The sequence below is a fragment of the Trachypithecus francoisi genome, unplaced genomic scaffold, assembly GCF_009764315.1.
Source record: "Trachypithecus francoisi isolate TF-2019V2 unplaced genomic scaffold, Tfra_2.0 Lachesis_group8, whole genome shotgun sequence".
Taxonomy (NCBI): Eukaryota; Metazoa; Chordata; class Mammalia; order Primates; family Cercopithecidae; genus Trachypithecus; species Trachypithecus francoisi.
This window is the reverse complement of record NW_022681473.1, coordinates 91,531,449-91,539,504: the sequence shown is the minus strand read 5'-3', so window position 1 is coordinate 91,539,504 and position 8,056 is coordinate 91,531,449.

The following is an 8,056-nucleotide window of genomic DNA, read 5'->3' as shown; positions in this document are numbered from 1 at the left end:
GGGCCAGTTACCCACATATAACAATTCTTGATCAGTCTTCTTATTTTAGCAATATATTCACAGTTGCCCATTGAGATCACCACAATCCTTCATTCTGGTCTCTGAGAAAGCATCCTGACCATCTAAAATAACAATTCTCATCTTGCTGTCTCTTTTCCTTTTCTTTTTGAGACAGAGTTTCACTCTTGTTGCCCAGGCTGGAGTGCAATGGTGTGATCCCAGCTCACTGCAACCTCTGCCTCCCATGTTCAAGTGATTCTCCTGCCTCAGTTCCCTGAGTAGCTGAGACTACAGGCACACACCACCATGCCCAGCTAATTTTCTTACTTTTAGTAGAGACAGGGTTTTACCAGATTGGCCAGGCTACAGTTAAATGCCTGACCTCTAGTGATCCATCCACCTTGGCCTCCCAAAGTGGTGGGATTAGAGTGCATTTTCTTTATAGTACTTATCACAACCTGAAAATACTTTTTAAAAATTATATATTGTCTCTAATCTCCACTAGCATAAGAGAATATATTTTGTCTAGTTTATTTACCATTTTTTATCAACTAGAATGTTGCATGATGCATCACATGTGCTCAGTAAATACATATATGTTTATATATGTGTAAGTGTGTATATGCATATATATGTATACACACATATTTTTAAATGCATCAATTACTTTAATGAGATTTTCTCTTCTATGACAAATATTTTGGTGTAGTTGCTAGTGAATCTAAAGCATACAAAATGCAGGTATTTGGCAAAAAATATATATGTAAACACACATACATTTGTATACACACACGTGCACACACATACTCACATATATATCTACTCTTATGTAGTCTCCTCACAACTGATGAATAGTAAAATTGTTAGTGAAAAGAAAGAACGAAATAGGTTGAGAATGTCTCTGTTCCAGTCAGGAGTTGAGGAGAAGTGATCCAGAGGGCCTAAGAAATTTGGTATCCTCAAGGCTAAGTGATTGTAAGAAAGTTTCCCAGTATAATGTAGACCTGGGAGGAAGCAGACATTCTTATAAACTTTTATGTTTATAAAACAAAAATTATGCTGACAGAGAGGACATGCACCTTGCAGGAGGACCCTGAAAGGGCTGCTGGCAGAAGATGAATCCTTATGCTATGAGATAACTTCTTTCATTTAAAAAAATTGCTTGAGTTCAACTGAAACCAATAAGAGGCAGTAAAACAATAAACTACCATATGGATTTAAAATTACTCTTAAATTCTCCCTTTGTTTCTCCTAGCTCAGGATCAGAAGTTTTCCCTTTCCCTAGCCAGCAGCACAGGGTGTAATTAAACCTATGAACTCGTACCATCAAGCTAACAAGACACAAGAAGGGGCCAAGGAAGGGCCACAGCCCGGAAATGCAGGGCACATGGGGCCTCCAGGGGAAGCTTGTGCATTAAGAAGGTGAGATTATCTCCATGCGGATATGCCTGGAAGGTCTGCACAGTGATAACGGGTTTTATTTGATTCTTGGAGACATTTTAGATAGTTTAAAATTTCTATACTCAGATTTCTGTCCTACACCCTACTTGGTTTGGAGTCTACCATTATTGAATTGTGGTAAGAACCTTTGAGACAATTTTTGAGGTCCTTGGCACAAAAGGGGGAATAAATCATTTCCTGAAGCCCCACCACAGCCCCTGCAATCACTAATAAGCAAAAGACATCATTAGTGAAGGCACAGGACTGAAAAGAGACAGTCAAGCTTATTGCCAGGTAAAGGTGAGGCTAATTTCCCTTACTGCAGTTCTTATTTGGGAAGAGGTAAAAGGCCAAAAGCACCAAAAACCAAAAATCTAAGGCTTGCGGCACACAAAGAAAGAGAAGCTTACCCTGATTCCACAATTTTAATATTGACATGTAATGCAGTGAAAGAAAAACATATCAGTTGCCATATCTTAAGCAGTTACCTCAGTACAAAATGTAAATGAAATTATTAAGTTATACAAAATACTAAAAATAGAATCTGGTAGTATATTAACATATAATGATAAAGTAAGGTTTATTTCAGAAAAGCAATACTTAATCATTATTAAGGCATAGACTTGGGGAAGAATTTCCATAGATCTTATTCTTTTACTGTCTTATGATATCAACTTGAGTTTCTTTACAAGTGAGTCCATCTCTTTTTCATTCCCTTATCCCTGTCCCTACTGGTAGTTTTTAGAGGCTGTATTCATAAGAAGTAGTTTGGGTGTAAAGATGAAAAATTACAAGGTAACACCACTGACAGAGTAAACAATCAGGATATACTGTATAAATGTTAAATCTATTCTTAATTTTAAAGAAAAATGTGTTATCAAAATTGACTCAAGAATTACTTATAAATCGAAATGACTGACAATCTTTTAAAATTCTTCTATAGCTAGTGAATGATTTTCTCAAAGAAAGGTTCTAGATTTTTTAAATCAAGATGGTATATTGAACACATAAGTCCACCAAAATATCCATGAAATAGAAAAATAGAAAGGAGTATAAGAATAAAAGCATAAAAAATGTGTAAAACAGGAAAGAGTGCCACCAAGTGGAATGATGTATTATTTAGGGTTCTCCTGAGAAACAGGACCAGTAGGAGACTGGTTCTCCTATTCTCACTAATAAAGCGATTGTATATGTAATATGACATATTATTTAATTATATCTTTATATATTATATTATATAATATATATTATTTAATTATATATATGTATATATGGGCTCATGTGGTTGCGGAAGCAGGCAAGTGTAAAATCTGCAGAGTCGGCTGACTGGCTGAACACCTAGGGAAGAGTGGATGCTGCACTTCAAGTTCAAAGGCAATCTGCTGGCAGAATTTCCTCTTCAGGGATGTCAGCCTTTTTCTATTGAGGCCTTCAACTAATTGTATGAGGCCTACCCATATTATGGAGGGTAACCTACTTTACACAAGTCTACTAATTTAAATGTTAATCTCGTCTAAAAAACACCTTCACGAAACATATAGAACTATGTTTGATCAAATGTCTAAGTACCATGGCCTAGCCCTATTGACATGTAAAATTGATGATCACAGATGATACTTGAGGAATTCCTAAAAGAGACTGAAAGCAATCATATTTGCTGAAAAAATAAAGAATCACGGTCAACCCATATGACGAAAAGAGTGAGTTCAAGGTTTTTCCAGAATCCATTTTCTTCTCCACAAAGCCACCAACAGATAACAATGAACAGAAGAGAGCCATTGGACAATTGTTGGGATAATTGACTTCATCTCTATATTCAGAGCAGGTAAACCTTTGGCTCCTTGCCCTTCCTGACTTGAGCTGAGCAATGGGCAGCAGCAACCTTAGCTGACAGGTTTCAGCTCTGTATGGATAATCGGGCAGAAGGGGCAACGCAGAACCAGGGAATAGGTTCTGACTCTCAGAGAGAAAGAGATCACACACTCCTAGAAGCCAGGATGAGGAATACCACACTTAGTGGCACATGCCACACTTTACCATGATCACATAATCAGCACTTACTAAAGGGAAAACAGAAACTCTTAAATTCAGAGATAAAATCAAAATCACCAATCATTTGAATAAGGAATGCAAAAAACTGTAAAAAGAGCAGTATGACCAAAGCACAGAAGGTCAAGAAGTAAAGTGGCATGAGAAGTCACTGGAGCATCAGGAAAAGGGTATCATGCAGGGCTCTGTAAGCCAACTGATGTTTTAGTTTTATCCTAAGAGAAACAGAAATCCATAAAAGGAGTTTCAGCCTTGATGTAATATGACAAATTAAAACAAAAACAAAACAGATAATGTGGTTGTCAGAAGAAAATAGTTTGGACAGGCTTTCCATTTCCAGTTATGATAGACTTAGTAACCAAGCCAAATTTCCCTCTGAAAAAAAATTCTAGATAAAACACACAAAAAAAACCCCATCAACCACATGGAAGAAAAATACAGAATATTGACTTTAAAATCCACATGCAGATAGAAACCCATATGAATGAAAGTAACACACAGAAACCACTTTTGGCCTAAATTCAGCTAAAGATGTTGAACTCAAGTTTTGTTCTTCATGCTTTTTGGGTACAGGCAAAATGAGGCACAGTGCAAGGCCAACCAAAGTATGGAAGATAACAACAGCCTTTCTTTTTATGAAGCTGGTACCCCAAAAGGCACATCCTCAGTACTTGAGTGAATTAGAAATAAACTCAAGATTTCCTAATCCTGCTCTTGCCATGGAATGTTTCCTGTTTCAATGATGTTACTGAAAAAAAGGGGGAAATAGCTCTGAGAAATGTGACATAAGGTAGCTTTCTTACGGATTTGTAGCTCAAATTCACAGTGACTGGGTAAAGCAAAATACCTTAAGTAGTGATTTTAACTAAAATGGTCCCACACAGGTAGTAGCTGCCAGAGACGTGAAACAAATCCACATGAAGGGAAATTACCTTTATCCTAAGCATTGAATAATTCTCACAAATAAACCCACAAGGAAAATGAGCAGCTTACAGTAAAAATATAATAAAAATAAATCACTAAACACTAAGTAAAACAAGTCTTCATAAGCAAAAACCAGCAGAAACAATGAACAACTGAAACATATCTGTAGAAAATACATAACAGTAATGTTTACTATATTTAAGGAAATAAAAAACAAGCTTGAATATCAATTCGGGGTACAGAAAACCAAAACCTAGAAAGAAACATGAAAGCATCAAATAAAAATTCAAAAAAAATTAACAATTAATATTTAAAATAATCAATGGATGATTTTAACAATAGGTTATACAAAATTAAATGATTTGTGAACTGGAAAATATATCAGGAAAATAAATCTACAATGAAGAAAAAGTCAAAATATATGAAAATATGATGGAGAAAATAACATACAGAGATCATAGAGTAAGAAAGTCCAATATATATCGATCCAGATATCCCAAAAATAAATAGGACACCGGCAATATTTGAAGCAATAACTACTAAGCACTTGCTCAAATCTAATGAAAGACATCAATTCACAAATCTAAAAAGTTTAATAATTCCCAAGCTGGATAAAAATAAATCTATATTTGAGCACTCATAATGAAAATATTGAACACCAAGCATAGAGATAATATACAAAAACAATAGTTTTTCAAGGAGAGTAGTTAGATTGGGAATTGACTTATCAATAGCAACATAATGCAAGTGGAGATTTAGTGGAATAAAATCTTCAATGTGCTGAAAAAAACCAGTCAAAATATTTTACCAGATGATTCTGGTAATTGCAAATAAGATCGCTGTAGATAATTACTTCTTTCAAAAACAAGTAGAAAGTCTGAACAAAATACAAAGCAAAAGAAAAAAAAGTATTTGAAGATGTCAGAGACCCACCTAGGAAGCAAAAACTTGAGGGGACAACAGAGAGAAGCAAACCTGACATTCATTGTCACTTTTATCACTGAAGCATTTGCTGTCTTGGAAGCAGGTATTGAGGGACTGAAAAGCTGCCCAAACCTTTCAGTAGGTTTTTAAGGCCAGGGGGAAAATGAATGTGGGTCTAGAAAGAGTTGGGGACCCAATAAACACTGTAGGCTATCAGTTGGAACTCCCAAAGGGATACACTCTAGGCATAGCAGTGAATTAAAAATAAACACAAACCCTGAAAACTAGCTTTGAAACAATTATAATCTCTAATTAAATTGAAATGATCTGTCTCAATTTTAACTGCTAACACAAAGTAAATCCTCTCTCAGGGAAGATTTATCTTCAAAAAACAACAACAAAAAAGGATTAGTCATCAGGAAAGTTAATGCTAATAAAAATCATAATGAGATACCACTGGATACACAACAGAATATCAAAAATTAAAGAGACTGACAATTCCACATTTCTAAGTGCTAGCAAGGATAAGAAATGGTTAAATGTTGTTGTTGAAAGCACAATTAGGTGCAAACACTTTGGCAGAATAACTGTGGAACATGCATATAATCATCCCCAAGCAATTCTTCTCTTAGGCATATAACCAGTAGAAATTAATATTTGTGCACAGAAGGACAAGTACAAGCAGTTCACATTGTTTTATTGTAATCGCCCTGAACAAGAACAATCCAAATGTCCATCATCCATAGAAAGGATAAATAATTTGTAGTATGTTTATATAAAGGGAGCACTATAAACAATGAAAATAGCCAAACAAATGCTGCATGGAGCATGAATGAATTTTGCCAATGTGATATTGTACAAAATAAGAAGTCAAATAATACATACTATACGTAAAGTTTGAAAATAGGCAACGTGTATCTATGATGTTAGATACCAGGATAGAAGTTACCTCTGGAAAGAAGAGAGAAGCGAAGGTCACTAGGGCCTCAGAGATGTTCTCTGTCTCCATCCAGGTAATGGTTACAAAGGAGTGTTCAGTTTATAATTCATGAAATTGAATACTCAATAATTATTAATCATCTGCAAATGATGCAGTGTAAAAAAGGAGGGCAAAATAAAGACATTTCCAAACATAAACAAATAGAACTTGTTACAGCAAACTCTCCATAAAGGAAGTTCTAAAGCATGTACCTCACTTAGAAGGAAAGTGATAACTGAATGAAACATCTGAGGTGCAAGAAGAAATGATGAACAAATAAATAGTTAAATATATAAATAAATGTAAACAAATATTAACTATAAATAATAATAACAATATCTTGTCCAGTTTTAAAGAGAGATGAAAATAAAACATATTAAACAGTAGTATATAATTGGGGAGTGGGTTTAAATGGAATTTAACTGTTTTGAGTTCTTGTATTGCTTAGGAAGCAAGTAGGACACTGGTTAAATTTAGGTTTTGAAAAGTTAATATGCATGTAATAATTTCTAGCCTAGCTTCTTGTAGCGAAAAAAGGTGTAGAACTTTCAAGCTGGTAGAGAATAAAGCAGAACAAAAATTTGTCAGTCCAAAGCTAGTGAAGAGAGGAAAATAAAACACAGAAGAGATAGAACAACTAAAAAGCAAAAAATAATATTATACATACAAGCCAAAATCTATCAGTAATCACAAATATAAACCACTTAAATTCTCCAGTTTACAAACAAAACATTGCAGATTAAAACTATAAAAACAGACAAAATAACCTGTACAACAAACCCCTATGACACAAGTTTACCTATGTAACAAACCTGCATATGTACCCCTGAACTTAGCAGTTAAAAAAGAAAAAAAAAACAAAATATATATATATATATATATATATATATATATATATATATATATATATAATAGGTAAAGGATGAAACTGATATTTTAATCAAATATGAACCCAAAGAAAACTCAAAAAAAATGTAAATATCAGATTAAATAAACTCTGAGGCAAATATATTCACAGAAATGAAGATAACTTTGTCAAAATTGAAAGTTCAATTCACCAAGAAAAATGTACTATTAAAAAAATGTAGTTATTTAAAACAGTAGGAGATTTTTCCTGGGTATGTTGATTTCTCTTTGCTCTGTGATTTTTTGCTATATAAGTGCTGAGTATAGAAATACATTTGCATAAGTAACTAATAAGCAGATAAATCAGTAAATTATAGAATATTTGAATGAAACAATAAGCCATATTTAATGGATGTAACATATAGAACACTGAACATATTACAACAGGGTAGATTTATTTTGTTTAGCCCACACAGAATATTTATAAAAATGAACTGCAGACTGGACAATAAAACAAGACATATTTCAAAGAAAATGAATCACAGAGATTTTTTTCTACTATCAGCAACATTAAAATGGAAATAATGACAAAAGATAGCAAAATAAACTCTGTATGTTGGAAGTTAAGAAACATTGAAAAATTTAAAATATATAGAATCAGTAATCACTACCTATCAAATCTTGTGGGGTACAGTTAAAACAATACCTATCATTTTATAGCCTTAAAAGATTACATTCGAATATAAAAGTGGCTAGTATTTATTGAGCTAAGCATCTGTCTTTAGAAGCTAGAAAAATAACAGCAAAATAAGCTCAGAAAATGGATAGGCAGAAGACAGTAACAAAAGTAGATATAGGGAACTAGTTAAAGACTAGTGAAATGTCCTGTTGGAA